Below are 13,133 nucleotides of genomic sequence, written 5' to 3'. Positions count from 1 at the left end.
CACAAGTGAGGTACCATTTTTCTCGTAGGACTTTGGGGAACGTGGGGTGGGTGGAAATTTGTGGATCCACGCAGATTCCAGAACTTTCCATCCCAGAAATGTGGGGAAAATGTGTTTTTTGTCATTTTTTTACGTTTGCAAGGGATTCTGGGTAACAGACCATGGTGGGAGGCAGTCACGTCACCCCATCCTGGATTCCCCTGGGTGTCTAGTTTTCAAAAATGTATAGGTTTGCTAGGTTTCCCTAGGTGCCGGCAGGGCTAGGGTTCAAAAACTACAGCTAGTCACTTTGCCAAAAAAGAGTCATTTTTCACTGCAAAATTGAGGTGTGACCACGTTGCGTTTTGCGCCGTTTCCTGTCGCGGGCACTAGGCCGACCCGCACAAGTGAGGTACCATTTTTCTTGTAGGACTTTGGGGAACGCGGGGTGGGTGGGAATTTGTGGATCCACGCAGATTCCAGAACTTTCCATCACAGAAATGTGGGGAAAATGTGGTTTTTTTGTCATGTTTTTTACGTTTGCAAGGGATTCTGGGTAACAGACCATGGTGGGAGGCAGTCAAGTCACTCCATCCTGGATTCCCCTGGTTGCCTAGTTTTCAAAAATGTATAGGTTTGCTAGGTTTCCCTAGGTGCCGGCACGGCTAGGGTTAAAAAACTACAGCTAGTCACTTTGCCAAAAAAGGGTCATTTTTCACTGCAAAATTGAGGTGTGACCACGTTGCGTTTTGCGCCGTTTCCTGTCGCGGGCACTAGGCCGACCCGCACAAGTGAGGTACCATTTTTCTCGTAGTACTTTGGGGAACGCGGGGTGGGTGGAAATTTGTGGATCCACGCAGATTCCAGAACTTTCCATCCCAGAAATGTGGGGAAAATGTGTTTTTTTTGTAATTTTTTTACGTTTGCAAGGGATTCTGGGTAACAGACCATGGTGGGAGGCAGTCAAGTCACCCCATCCTGGATTCCCCTGCGTGTCTAGTTTTCAAAAATGTATAGGTTTGCTAGGTTTCCCTAGGTGCCGGCAGGGCTAGGGTTCAAAAACTACAGCTAGTCACTTTGCCAAAAAAGGGTCATTTTTCACTGCAAAATTGAGGTGTGACCACGTTGCGTTTTGCGCCGTTTCCTGTCCCGGGCACTAGGCCGACCCGCACAAGTGAGGTACCATTTTTCTCGTAGGACTTTGGGGAACGCGGGGTGAGTGGAAATTTGTGGATCCACGCAGATTCCAGAACTTTCCATCCCAGAAATGGGGGGAAAATGTGTTTTTTTTGTCATTTTTTTACGTTTGCAAGGGATTCTGGGTAACAGACCATGGTGGGAGGCAGTTAAGTCACCCCATCCTGGATTCCCCTGGGTGTCTAGTTTTCAAAAATGTATAGGTTTGCTGGGTTTCCCTAGGTGCCGGCAGGCCTAGGGTTCAAAAACTACAGCTAGTCACTTTGCCAAAAAAGGGTCATTTTTCACTGCAAAATTGAGGTGTGACCACGTTGCGTTTTGCGCCGTTTCTTGTCGCGGGCACTAGGCCGACCCGCACAAGTGAGGTACCATTTTTCTCGTAGGACTTTGGGGAATGCGGGGTGGGTGGAAATTTGTGGATCCACGCAGATTCCAGAACTTTCCAACCCTGAAATGTGGGGAAAATGTGTTTTTTTTGCCATTTTTTTACGTTTGCAAGGGATTCTGGGTAACAGACCATGGTGGGAGGCAGTCAAGTCACCCCATCCTAGATTCCCCTGGGTGTCTAGTTTTCAAAAATGTATAGGTTTGCTAGGTTACCGTGGGTGCCGGCAGGGCTAGGGTTAAAAAACGACAGCTAGTCACTTTGCCAAAAAAGGGTCATTTTTCACTGCAAAATTGAGGTGTGACCACGTTGCGTTTTGCGCCGTTTCCTGTCGCGGGCACTAGGCCGACCCGCACAAGTGAGGTACCATTTTTCTCGTAGGACTTTGGGGAACGCGGGGTGGGTGGAAATTTGTGGATCCACGCAGATTCCAGAACTTTCCATCCCAGAAATGTGGGGAAAATGTGTTTTTTTTTGTCATTTTTTTACGTTTGCAAGGGATTCTGGGTAACAGACCATGGTGGGAGGCAGTCAAGTCACCCCATCCTGGATTCCCCTGGGTGTCTCGTTTTCAAAAATGTATAGGTTTGCTAGGTTTCCCTAGGTGCCGGCAGGGCTAGGGTTCAAAAACTACAGCTAGTCACTTTGCCAAAAAAGGGTCATTTTTCACTGCAAAATTGAGGTGTGACCACGTTGTGTTTTGCGCCGTTTCCTGTCGCGGGCACTAGGCCGACCCGCACAAGTGAGGTACCATTTTTCTCGTAGGACTTTGGGGAACACGGGGTGGGTGGAAATTTGTGGATCCACGCAGATTCCAGAACTTTCCATCCCAGAAATGTGGGGAAAATGTGTTTTTTTGTCATTTTTTTACATTTGCAAGGGATTCTGGGTAACAGACCATGGTGGGAGGCAGTCAAGTCACCCCATCCTGGATTCCCCTGGGTGTCTAGTTTACAAAAATGTATAGGTTTGCTAGGTTTCCCTAGGTGCCGGCAGGGCTAGGGTTCAAAAACTACAGCTAGACTCTTCGCAAAAAAAGTGTACATTTTCAGTGTGAAAATGTGGTGCGTTCACCTTAGGTTTTGAGCCACTTCCTGTCGTGGGCACTATGCCTACCCACACAAGTGAGGTACCATTTTTATCGGGAGACTTAGGGTAGTTCAGATTTGTAAAGCAACTGTTATTACCTATTGATTTTTGATGCATTTCTCCCTTCCAAATGAAAGACATTGTGTAAAAAAAAAAGTCATTTTGAAAAATGACCAATAATTGTCATGCAAGTATGAGTATTCCCAATTTCGAAAATGTGCAAATATGCACTGTTTCTAAACTCTGTAATTTGTTCCCATTTCAGAAATACATAGGTGTCTTTCATACCGATTTTTCCATGTATACATTTTCCCACAATAATTGCTATATACCCGGAACAAAAAAAAAAAACATTACAAAATGCTGCTCAATTTTTTACTCTGGGTTCGTTGGGCTCTTGGTGAACCTACAAGTCCTATATATCCCCACAACCAGGAAGGTCCACCGGATGTAATGGTACATTGCTTTCAAAGAGATGTCATAATTCGAAGAAGTTACAGGTGAAAACGTTGACTCAAAAGGCTGCTTTTTTCAACAAATTTTTAATTTTTCCTATATTTACCTGTAAGTTTCTATAAAGAAACCTTGATGGATCTACACAAATGAACCCTTGCTGAATTCAGAATTTGGTCTACTTTTCAAAAATGTATAGCTTTCCAGGATCCATTATTGCTTTTCTACCCATTTCTACCATTATCTGGAAGGAGGTTCAAAGCACAAAAAATAGCAAAAATAGGGTATGTCCCAGAAAAATGTCAAAACTGTGTCAAAAATGTTGGATTTCTGACAAAAAACTGTCATTCCCTAAAAGCTGGAGAAATTGTGATTTCAGCCCCACAAACCCTTTTTTGATATCATTTGCAGAGAAAAACCCAGACGCTTTCATTTGCAGCCACTTTTCCCCATTTTTCACAAAAAAAACAAAATTCTGCTGTATTTTGGCTAATTTCTGGGAACCCTCTAGGAGAATCCACAAACCCTGGGTACCTTTAGAATCCCCATGATGTTGGAAGAAAAGGACGCAAATTTGGCGTGGATACCTAATGTGGTCAAAAAGTTACAGGGGCCTAAGCGCGCACTACCCCAAATAGCCCAAAAAAGGCTTAGCACAGGAGGGGAAAAGGCCTAGCAGCGAAGGGGTTAAAGACGCAAGGTCCAACCAGTCACTTTTGCTGGTAAATTCTTACAATAGGTTTTCCTCTCAACACCAGGACTCACCAACCATCGCACTGTTGGATCAATAACTTAATATAGAGAAGGCTTATCATTACCTAGTTGTAGCCGGGATTTTAACGTAACATTTGAGCCCCTTGAAGTTATTAAAAGCATCACAAATGAAGAAGACTCTGCATTGGGCATTCCATCGCTTAGTTATGGAAAACCAGCAATGCATGTCAAGGTAGGTCTTCAAGTAGCATCCTTTACTTACAAATATGGGCTGAGGGCCGTGAATTGTCGTTCTACCTCTGATCTTAATTTACATCATACATATAAGAGGGCAAATAGTAAAACTAAAATAGACCACAATGCACTCTCTTTGGAATTAAAAGATGTACCTTGTCTAGTCCAAAAATGTATGGGATGCAATTCCCTTAATTGTATCACCACTAGTAATAACAGGAAGAAGATTAAATGGCCACAAATTGTGGATAGCGAAGAGACTCTGGCACAAATATATACTATAGTTAGCAACACCTCGAAGACCCTAGATACTGCCCATATGGAGGAGCAAGCAAGGGTAGACATATTCAAATCCTTAGTCAGCAATATAAATAAGTTCTTCTACAAAGCACATACTGGGAAGGTGAAGACCATGAAAAAAACAAAAGGGTGGTTTAACGGTAATTGCAAATTAGCGTGACAAGCGTTGATGAGAGCAATTAAGAACGGACATGCCGACATTTTAGCTATGGAAAGGAAGGCCTGCAAAAATTTACAAAGCGAAGCACATTAGACCTGGCACACAGAGGTTTGGCAAGCTCTATTAGCTGCAGCACATACTGAAAAAGTAAGGAATTTTGGCATTTAATAGCGAAAGGGATGAAACACTAGGTGCTGGAATAAGACTTTCATAGTCTCCCACAGACTTGGGAAGACCACTTCTCTAATTTATATGTAGGGGTAGTTGATAATGGCATTATAACTATAGAGCCCTTAAAATTGGGAGAGGATAATGGTTGCTTATCCTTCACTATAGACAAAACATTGGAAGCAATCATGACTATACAGAGGGAGAAGGTTCCAGGTTTAGATCTAGTACCAGGTGACCTTTATTTATCAGAACCCCAAATATGGAGTGTTATTCTTAACTGTACATATAATGCAATGTTAAAACAGGCAGAGATACCAGACTCCTGGCTGGGTGCCGAGGTCGTCCCTATTCTTAAAAAGGGAGATAAAAGCGACCCGGCAAATTATAGGCCCATAAGCCTAATTGACATTGCACAAAAAATATTCGGTCACCATTTGTTAGTGAGAATAAATGACTGGATAAGAGAGTCACCACTGCAAGCAGGATTCAGAAGGAAGACAAGCACAGTAGATCAACTGCTTCTCTTCCTTCTGATACTTTGGAAATACGTAAAAATTGGGAGAGGCACCTTGTATGTGGTATTTGTTGATCTCCGTGCTGCCTTCGACATAGTACTCCAGTAAAAACTTTGGTCAGTACTGAACGAATTAGGAATTCCCATGAATCTCCTACAAATCCTCATAAGACTTCATACAAACAACTATGCCCACATCAGATGGGGGAAGGAAGGTGGCTTAACAAATCAGATTGGGGTGAAGCGGGGTGTGAGTCAAGGGTGTGTCTTAGAACCAACACTATTTAGTCTTTATATAAATGAATTGATCTCCACATTATCAGGCTGCAGGGGTGACCCTCCCAAGCTTGCAGGATAAGAGGTGCCTGCATTACTCTTTGCAGATGATACCCTGCTAATTTCGCACTCACCGATGCGACTCCAAAACTTAGTGGACAAGTTTGAGAATGCTTGCATAGACCTTGGATTGAAATGAATACCCCAAAAACTAAATTCATGGTTTTTAATCATCACTAGTCTTTTACTCGTAATAATAAATAGGGTCAAATGATACTTGAAGAGGTGAAGCTATTTGATTACTTAGGATTGCGACTTTCGAACACACTTTCATGGTCACCACAATTACTAACAAGCATTCACATAGCCAATAGGTCTCGCCTTTGGGACCTGCTGCATAAATAAATACTTATAAGTCCCAAAGGCGAGACCTATTGGCTATGCCAATGCTTGTTTATATTATATGAGTTCCGCTGGTCACTTCCCCTCTAGCTAATGTGGTTCTTGTATCTTTCGCTGCCATTGTAGCAACTTTGCCCCATGAAGAATTTGCATTGCAAATCTTACATACGGATGGGTCTTCTGGTAGCCGAGTCTTGGGGTTAATTAGCAACATTTTTGTAATTTAGCATTACTACATACCTGCGCCTGGTACACCACAGCTGCCCTTAATGATTTGAAGCAATCATAAATGAGGAAACTGAGCAATCATAAATGAGGAAATTGAGACTGTGATAGTAGGAATTCGAAAAGTCCCCTCACATGCTCTATTGCTCCAAGGTTGAGCAAGACTGTATGTCTGGCAATCTGGCAATATGTCCTCAGGAAGTGCACTGCACTGGGGCTACCACCCAAGGAACCAAGGGGATGCTTATTAACACATTAATGCCCAGGACATTATAGGGAGCCCCTCCTGGTGCCAAACCAAACCTCCCATCAAGAGGCCCACTGGTCACCTGAAGAATCCTGTGTGTGAGATGTTGGAGAGAGCAGTGCAGTTTCACCCGCCAGGGGATTCAATAAAATACCTGGAGGGTGAGTGCTGAGGGTGGGCCAGTCCTAGAGAAGCCTACGTACAGGGTGTGACTCTTTTAGAATCACTGATGGTGGGGCAAAATTAACAGATGTAAAACGTTCCCTCAGTCAGTCATGAATACCCATTTCCTAGAGAAACAGCAAGTACATGGAATTTATTCTGGTAATTCTAATATTTTTTCTTTATGCAGGTATTCTGCAGCAGACTGGACTATGGCAATGCCCTCTGCGCCGGAATCAACAGAACCCTGCTACACAAGCTCTAAACCATCCAGAACACCGCAGCCAGACTCATCCTTGGAACCCCACTACACGAGCACATAACCCAGCCTCTACAAGACCTCCACTGGCACCCAGTTGAGAAGAGAGTAACCTTCAAGCTACTCACCCATGCCTACAAATCCCTCCACAACATCGGACTCAAATACCTCAACAAGAGAGTCTCCTTCCACGTACCCAAAATGAACCTCTGCTCTGCCGACCTCGCCCTGGTAGAGACCCCCTGCATCTGCAGAACCAGAGCAGGGAGAAGAGCCATCTTGTACATTGCAGCAAAGACCTGGAACGAGCTCCCAGTCAACATCAGGTGCTCCCCCACTCTACACACCTTCAGGAAGAGCCTCATGACCTGGCTCTTCAACTGATTCGGAGCTGCAGCCCCCCAGCGGCTTGAGACCCTCACGGGTGTGTAGCGCACTTTATAAAACCCTGATTGATTGTTTGATTGATTGATGTGTATGGTTCTACACTTCAGAGCATATATACAAGAATCAGAATTACATGACAGGCCCGTATGGACATATGGTAGAAAGCCTGGTGTACATATATGGCCAATTGAGTCTTTGTATTTGGTAACCATGTTTCTGAAAAGTATGCCCTTTAAATTCCAATTTCTCCTGAAAAAGATATTTGGTTGTGTAAGCACACACTTTATTTCAGAATCTTAAGTATGGAGCACTTGCCAATGCTTGCTCAAAATGTCCCTTATGTTGTTAGCCTGTTTGCTGCAGGTTGTAATGATACAAACTTGTTCACCAGCATCAGATACCTCCCTCTTGATCTCATCTACATTGCTTACTGCTGTATTGAGTGTTTTGGCATCATATTGTAGCGGATGTTGACATGTCGTATAAGAGAATTTTCTAACAGGATGTAATTATGACTATATTTACAATTTTACCAACTACAGATGGATACGATGCGGATGTAGTTATTTTAATTTTTACATTAATTCTTATAGCGTTCTATTTTAAGTCCCACCTTCCATAATGTTCTATGCGATGGACTGGAAGTATTAGTGTTTGGTCATGTATGGTGCTGAACTTACTACTGTTCCTTTTTGGCAGTAGTAACTTACACAAAAAGTAAATGTGGTTGTAACCCCTGTTTCAGAGAGTGGAGGCATGTAAGTCTTCATGTTTGAATAGCATAACACTTGTAAGTGGTGAATATACAAAAGTAGTAAAGTTACTCTAAAGTGTAAGAGCAAACTTACAGATGTCATTTACTCACAATGGGAAGGTGACATTTTGAATAGCCCCAATAGTAGATAAAAGGATGTTGCAGGGCACAGTACAAGCTTTCCTGTCACTGTTGTATTTGTTGAAGAAGGAAGAAAAACTCTACTCCCAGATTGTTAGCGAATACTAAATGCACACCTATTAATCACATAATGCATATTCTTAACACACCTTTAAATGTATGTATATCATTTACTCTTGGTGTCTCATCATTGAATAGTTAATCAAAATATACAGTTGTAATTATTTCAGTGTACATTGTGTCACACTGTTATCTAAATCTATGGAAATAGGGTCCGTGGAGGGAAGTTGGATGTACTGTGGATTGGTACCTCTTGTGCAGTCTTACTTAAAGCCACTGACCTCCCAGGTCGGGTCTGACAAGGCATGCACTGGGGCAAACTATATAGAAACCATGCAGGCGGCTCTGGTGTAAAGTTCGAAACATAAATGATTTCACTTCAACTCATAACATGCAAGTAATGTTTTCACCACTTGTGAAAACTTGCATGTTGAAAGAATAATTGCCCTCACACTTCTAGGTACAATATGTATGCCTCCATGCAACTAAGAACATTATCAAGATGTTCAAATGTGCAAAGAGTGTAGTGAAATCAGCTTATATTCAACAGGTAAACATTGCCCCTGAAGCGTTAGGCAGGTAATGAAATTATAGGTGTGGAACAACATTACTTCTGGGCATTGCTATTATACTAAGATACTATTTGACTACATATGATCTGCAGAGGTGGTATCCTTACTCTAAATGGGATAAGCAATAGAAATTAGATCCAGATTGAATGCAAGGATTGTAATGCTTCTGTCATTACTAATAATCTGTAGCTGTTTCTGCTGACACATGTTTCGCTCAGGCTGTCCCAAGCTTTTTCAAGACTCCTCAAACTCAATGTACATTTGTGCTTCATTACATCAAAGTGACTGTGCCTAACTCAAAGAGCAAGTACTTTCCTTAATAATGGGGTAGTAACATAGTAGTATCCTTCACAGTATAACATCTTTGTGTAGGAGAAAAAGTAATATAAGCAGCATTTGGAATCCACTGGTTGTCTTTCACATTAATCTCATCTGTGCAGTAGTAGGGGTACATGAAGGCCTCCTGTGCATTGACCCATGCAATGGTATTTTCATTGTGATTGGACATGGCTTGCACTTGCACTCTGGCTGTGACAGCTGAATGACTTGGTTGCCCTGCTTCATAAGATACTTCCAGACCTAACTTTCAGCAAATGAAGAAGTTGCATCAGTAGAAGCCCTCCCACCCCCTTTGCTGGGCGTCTCTCTACAGTAATTCATTGTCATAATAACTCACATTTCTACTTTTTAACAGACTTCAATCTTATTCTCAGTCACACACATGCACACAGATGCAACAATAGACACACATATGGGCAATTAGTAACAGCTGCATACATTTCCATTTTAAAATGACAACTGTCTTAATTATGTTTATGACACACTTTGGACAGAATTAATGGACTGCCCTGTGAGCTCTTCCCACACACTGAGAGTGCCAAGTCCATCACCACTCATTTGAGGTTCTTGCCTTTGGGTAGCCTGTATTTACATACCATAAGTGGCATGCTTTCTATTGGCATCGTTGAATGTTAATAGTCATGTTTTATAAGGCAACACATATGTATTTGTCCAACATCTGTTACTTAAACGCCAGCATCTGTCTGGGTTTCATTTGCTGTTCTTGATTGTGATAAAGTATATTTGACAATCATGGACGACAAACGCCACAAACCACACACCACATATACTCAAGAAAGCAGGCAGCTCTGAGAATTACCCACACTATGTGATTCCCAGTAATCACCCTGTCTGGCATTAGTACGGTACCTGGTGGTGTGCCCAGGGTGATTTGTTGTTGCAGGGGAATGGTTATGCTGAGTCAGCCAAGCTTGCACAGGGCTAATCTTGTGCAGGGTCCACCTATGCACTGTCTGCACACTAGCTGTCCCCAGTGGCATAACGAAGGTTGAGGGGGCCTTCCTGCCATGTACACGAAGGGGCCCCCACTTCAGATTTAATCTGGACTTCTTGGACCCAAGCTTTGTGCTGAGTGGGCCCCCTATAGCTCGGGGGCACCCCCCGCGCCGCGGGGGCTGCGGGCTCCTGTGTTACGCCCCTGGCTGTCCCATTCCCTCCCACAGAATGAGCAAACACTCAAAGAACCGCTATTTAACATATGGTCAAGCATTGCTCATACTTTAATAAATACAAACTCTCAGCCTACCATCTTATTGCAACAATTCCTGACTGTTACAAGCAGTGCTCACCGTTTGTGGAACATCTTTAAAATATGAGAACACATCCACTGCAGGCAGCTGTAGTCTAGTCTCATTTAATAACGTTGCAATCTTCCACTTGCCTGTCCTTTCTACTGCTTTGAGGTCTCTATCTAAAATTGCTTGGTTAGGGGTTTGAAAGGCAGCAAAGAAGCCCTTTGCTTGTAGTTAGACAAATGAGGCTTGGAGTCCAGTGGCTAATGATCGTGTGCACCTGTGAAGTGTGTATCTGTGGAAGTGGAAGTACTTGATTGCCCTGCTTTGTCATCTGTTTTCTATTAGTCGCCATCCTAGGTGGCAGCCGTTATGCTTCAATGTATGATGCTAAGAAACACTTTATGTTGCCCTAGGATGGTGCTTGCTGTGCAATGAGGCATATCCTGGAATGCATGCACAGTATGCCTCCTACTGTCTATCTGAGAATGCATGCACAGTATGCCTCCTACTGTCTTGGAAATACAGGTATAGTATGCCTCCTACTATCTGGAAATACATGCACAGTATGCCTCCTACTATTTTTTTTTTTCATTTCAAAAGGATTTTATTATTTTAAAGAAGCAAATACGAAACATGAGACACAAGCAAAAGTGATACAATTGATATCAGACAGAGGCAATAGATACATTAAAATAAAATTAAATAATAGGAAATCAAATCATTGTCATTCATTAATCCGCAGATATCAGATAGATAAATTACTTAAGGAGGGACGAACCAAATTGATATCCGGCAAAGATACTTATCAAAAGTATCACCCTCAGATGGCAAAATAGGGATAAGAGGAAAGAAAAGAGAGGAAGAAAGAAAAGACGGAAAGAGAAGGAAAGAGATGAGGAAAGACAAAGAGAGACAGAGAGGAGAAAAGGAAGAGGAGAGGATTTCCAAAGGATTCACCCGACACACAAGACAACACTAACCAGACAAATCAAAGGGATATTGCTCCACCAGCCCCTCGGAGGCCAACTCCATGTACGAATCTAAGGCTTTCCAAACACCAGTAGATATAGAAGGGGATAGATGAGCATGGTCAACTGACGTATGAGCACTTCGTAGAAAGGAAACCCAAGCCCACCAAGTATGGTAAGAGACGGATGAAAAGGATTTCCACTCCATGAGAATTACTTTGACTGCAATAGTCAATAAGAGATCCAGCAACTGTAACTCCATGGGATCTAAAGGCAGAGGGACTGGGGCCGCCAACGGACCTAAAAGGATTAATGGAAAAGAAAGTTGGAATTTAATGTTAAAGATGAGCATGAGGTGTTTGTGAATTAAATCCCAAAAGGATTGCAGAAGGGAGCAATCAAGGAACATATGTTGAAAATCGCCTGGTAAAAGCCCACAACTCCAGCACAGATTGTCTTCTTTGAGATTTAGCGAGTACAAACGAGTGGGAGTCCAGTGAAGAAGATTAATAGAGAAAAACTTAGATTGCATTAAAGAGGGGGCGATTTTGTTACAAAGAGAAAATTTACCAATATCTTGCCAGGTATCAGAAGAGATATGATCGGTAACACTATGATCAAAATGATGTAACCATTTTTGCTGTGCGACAGATTGGGAAGGGAGTGTAGAGGACGATAAGAATTTGTAAATCCGAGACGCAACATGACCAGTCCTGATCCATAACTGAAAAAGCGTAATCATAGGGGAAGAAGGATGAAGGTGCATTTTAGCAAATGCAACCTTTATCTTAAGAAAAGTATAAAAGTCTAAATTAGATAAAGAAAATTGTTGAGCTAGGGATGAGAAAGGGGAAGGGTCATAGTTGGAATCATAGAGATGTTTAACAAGTGAGACACCTTTCCCAGCCCAGTAAGACATCAACTCTGGGTCAATATTCATTTTGATTTTAGAATTGCGCCAAATAGACGACCATCTAGTTTTATGCAGTGGAATTGCTACTCTCTTATCAACCTTGCGAACCGCAGCAATAGTATCTAAAATAATAGAACGAGAGAATGGAATAGAGAGGGTATTCGTGGTTAAAAAAGAGGCAGTCGGCAGTGGGGAGGCCAGTTCCTGTTCTATTGTCAACCATGCTGGGACATGAAGAGATGGAGAAGAAAACCAAAGGGCACCCTGGGACGCCAGAAAAGCCGTTTGATACTTCCCCCAATCAGGAAAATTACAGCCACCCATATCATAAGATTTCCGTAAAAATGTATAAGCAATCCTAGCCCTTCTGTCATTCCATAGAAATTTGGAAGTAATCAAGTCAAGTTCATGAAAGAAGGAATCAGAAAGCCTTACTGGAAGCATAGAGGAAGCAAAATTAATAATAGGAGTGATCATCATTTTAAGAGTCTGCAGTCGGCCCCACCAAGAAATATGCTTCGGAGACCAAGTTTCTAAAAGACGTCTCACCTTAAGAATAGTTTGGGATTCATTATAACGAGCCGTAGCATATAAGGTGGAACAAAAATAGATTCCCAGATATTTTAGCTGTTTAGATTGCCATTTGAATCCCGCCGAACCCATATGAGAAGAGAAACAGTAAGCATTTAAGGGAAACATCTCTGTCTTATCTTTGTTCAGAGTGTATCCTGAAACTTTTGAAAAAAGAGAAATCGTGTCCGAAATAGCAGGGATGGCCAGTGCAATATCATCAGAAAAAATGAGAACATCATCTGCATATGCAGCTGTTTTTATCTGATAAGACCCAAAAGAGAACCCCTTAATGTCTGGATGCGAGTCAAACATTCTGAGAAGAGGATCAATGGACAACAAAAATAAGAGAGGGGACAAAGGACACCCTTGTCTAGTGCCCTGACAAAGGATAAAAAAGGAAGAC

The sequence above is a fragment of the Triturus cristatus genome, chromosome 12, assembly GCF_964204655.1.
Source record: "Triturus cristatus chromosome 12, aTriCri1.1, whole genome shotgun sequence".
NCBI classification, from domain to species: domain Eukaryota; kingdom Metazoa; phylum Chordata; class Amphibia; order Caudata; family Salamandridae; genus Triturus; species Triturus cristatus.
The sequence above is the reverse complement of the archived record's forward strand: the minus strand, read 5'-3'. Positions refer to the sequence as shown.